The 3,472-nt window shown below is 33.8% G+C and overlaps 1 long non-coding RNA gene across 1 annotated transcript in view; it reads left to right on the top strand.

Moving 5' to 3' along the window:
* Positions 1–835: 835 nt before the first annotated feature.
* Positions 836–3,472, top strand: part of LOC106872301 (uncharacterized) — a 39,423-nt gene continuing 36,786 nt past the window's right edge. The window contains exon 1 of the long non-coding RNA XR_001409754.2: positions 836–1,043. This is a non-coding gene — a long non-coding RNA (uncharacterized LOC106872301). The remainder of the gene's footprint in view (positions 1,044–3,472) is intronic.

The raw sequence follows: 3,472 nt of genomic DNA, 5'->3' as shown, positions 1-3,472 counted from the left end.
TATATATATATATATATATATATATATATATGTGTGTGTGTGTGTGTGTGTGTGTGTGTGTGTCCACATACATACTTAAATACATAGGTTCATACACACACAGATAGATACGAGTATATGTACACACACGCACAGGCACCCGCACGCATATCTATAAGACTCAAAGAATCACAGTGAAAGTTATGTCTCTGTTTCTCTACATTCTATTATATTTCAAATTCTCTTCTGCTTTCTCCTGTGAATGCTTATTAAGGAGAGTACATCGAGAAGGGATTTCAAATGGAAGAAAAGAAAGACAGGCAGAAGAGTTGTGCACAGAAATAAACACACCTACATGCACACGAAGTATATAAATAAATAATGTAAGGAATGTGTTTGAAATGCATTTAATATAACTGGAAAATGAAATACGCCATTTTATAATGCAAAATCCTTTAGAAACTGCTATATCACCTATCTCTCTTGTATTTGTTTGTATGCGATCTCCTTTACATACTGTTGTTAAGTAAATACAATGGTAGTACTATTCAGTCTCTGATGCTAGACAAGAATAAGAAAGGAGATAGTTACATGTAGGCATACAAAAAATAAAAGCAAAGTAAATATCAACATAACATTAAAGAAATGATTGCTATGATGATGAGAAGCTTTGATTTTCTGATTCCATATAGAATACAGTGGACATTGTGACTCCAGAAACGCGAAACTTTGCTTTATAGTATTTGTATAAAACATCGGCATTTTTTTTCTCTCTCTCTCACTCTCTTTTATTTCTTTTACGTTGCATAAAACTATGACGTCAGGTTTCCTTATTTCTTAGGAGAATCTTCTGTGAACTATTGTTTATGTGAGCAAATAATACCTGCATACAATGTAACAAATATCTAAGTCTGAACTGAGATATACAACGCTGCTGAGCATTGCTTAGATACCGCTATATACCTCATTATTTTCTGACAGAAAAAAAAGAAACGAAAAGTAATCTTCATTTACTTCTTAGCATTTTATAAAAGTTATTTATACTCCGTAAAACTTCAGCATGGGTCAGTATCTTTTCATATCTCTTCCAAATATTTACTTTTTTCCCACATTTTTTTCGTGAGATTTTCTTCGTAAATTTCCAACGTGTAAAACCTTAAGGTGGAAATTACTTTTCTTTATTTTCTTTTTCACTTTATTTTTATATATATTTCTCAGAGTCTCTTTATTATTGTTTTACTTTTCGCTTCTTATCATTCCCAATGCGTATAATAGAGATTGCATCATTTTCAATTACCACGAGATAAATATTATCGCTCTCTTCTCTCTTGAATTCCTTTTCTTCTTCTTCTTCTTCTTCTTCTTCTTCTTCTTCTTCTTCTTCTTCTTCTTCTTCTTCTTCTTCTTCTTCTTCTTCTTCTTCTTCTTCTTCTTCTTCTTCTGTGGTGTTATTCATATTATGACGTGTATCTGTTTTTTTTTCTGTAATTGCAAAATAGCTGTGTGTTTGTCTTGTTAGCGATTTGCTATGGAGAATGATTGTACTACTTTATCGAGTGATATCACACCACGGTAAAGGAACCAACAAATGCTTAGTTTTCATATGCCTGAATCTATAATGTTTGAAAGAAAATTATAATATGGGAGCGGATGTCTCTAATGTAAATGTGGTGACACATTCGTTGTTCAATAGAGGCGGTGTTTTAATAAAACGTATTTTAACGAAGGAAGAAGATTGTTTTCACAGCTTCTCGTTCACTAAATTTGCAAACGTTGTCTACCACGTTTGCTGGTTAACAACGCAAGCATCTGCAACAGTGTAGAGTAAATGGATTGATAGAATGACACATTTAGCTACAATCACAGGAGGAACTATCTCAGCAAAAGGAATAACAATTTAAAAATTATCAAAATCAAAGTGTTACAGTGAAGATTAATGTGATCAAAAAAGAAAAAAAAAACATCATCAAGAGCACTCAGGGCTGAAGCAAAAGACTAATTGTAAAAAGAATAGCAGAAAAAGGGGGATAATGGGGAATAATAGCATAAACAGCACTTTAACTGCAACCGAGTGCTAAGTTCAGAAATACACTTTGAGCCGCCAAAAAAAAAAGTAAAAAAAGAACAAAGAAAATAAAAAAAACAAAAGACATCCAATATGACAATTGACAACAGACTAGAAAGAGCTTGATGCTAACGTTTGTTTATGCGGCAGAATCACCTACAACATTTAGAACGTCTTAGGAAGCCATGAAAGAAATGCTAGAATTTTAATGAGAAAATTAGGAAGAAATATGACCTTCGCCTCAGAGCTTTGTAAAATATCGAGTTACGCATGCTGGCATATAAGGATGATGTATCAGCGTTTTGAAATGACGACACATGCTCACGTTTAGCAGTGCTTTTAATAAACCTGAAGGCAGAAATCATTTGTCATTTGTCGAAGATGCTATAAGAGGGTTAACGCAAGTTTGCTCTGCGGGCGCGATCGAACCGTCAAAATTACAACCCCACTCAACCCTTCCTACTTCCTCCTATCGTAGAGGATAAATGAGGAACGTGAGAATAGAAGCGACCATTCCTCGAACCAGTTTGAGAAAGAGACGAAAGAAGACAGGTTATGTCAAAATAACTGGCTGTAAATCTTGATTAAGATATTATGTAATACAGGTCCATGTAGATAAATAATCCTTTCGAACATAGGTGCAAGGCCTGAAATTTTAAGTGAGGGGCCAGTCGATTAGAGCGACCCCGGTATGCAATTTGTACGTAATTTATCGACTGCGAAAAAATGAAAGTCAAAGTCAACCTCGACAGAATTTGATCTCAGATCGTAGCGACAGGCGAAATATTGTTAAGCATGTTTTCCAACGTTCTAATGACTAGGCACAGATAGAAATACGAGTATTTTAATGATGCAAATACGCATGAACATAAAAGTTAATTGTATCAGTTGCACTGAAACATTAAGGAATTTAATGAATCTGAAACATGATGACAGACAACATGCTCTGAACAGACCACATGCTCTCCCAGTGATTATTGGTTGTAATTAGCTAATTAAATTTCAAGGAAGCTTAAAAACAGGTACATTTCACAATACCTCAATGCAGAATACAGGATGATATCGGGAGTTATGCCTTAATGACAAAAGTTATCAAAGAGATGTCGCTTAACCGAATCATAAATGTAACGTGTTCAAATACCCAAGAGGTCAAAACCTACTGAGGTCTGAGGACATCTTTGTAAAACAACGTTCGGATGATCATAAATAATTGATTAGCAAAATGTTGGCATTATTATTATTATTATTATTATTATTATTATTATTATTATTATTATTATTATTATTATTATTATTATTATTATCATCATTATTATTATTATTATTAGTAGTAGTAGTAGTAGTAGTAGTAGTAGTAGTAGTAGGAGGAGGAGGAGGAGGAGGAGGACGAGGAGGAGGACGAGGCGTCGTAGCAGTAGCAGCAGCTTT

This window comes from Octopus bimaculoides, chromosome 6 (genome assembly GCF_001194135.2).
Source record: "Octopus bimaculoides isolate UCB-OBI-ISO-001 chromosome 6, ASM119413v2, whole genome shotgun sequence".
Lineage (NCBI taxonomy): Eukaryota > Metazoa > Mollusca > Cephalopoda > Octopoda > Octopodidae > Octopus > Octopus bimaculoides.
Note: the sequence above shows the minus strand (reverse complement) of the source record. Positions and strands in the feature narration are given on the sequence as shown.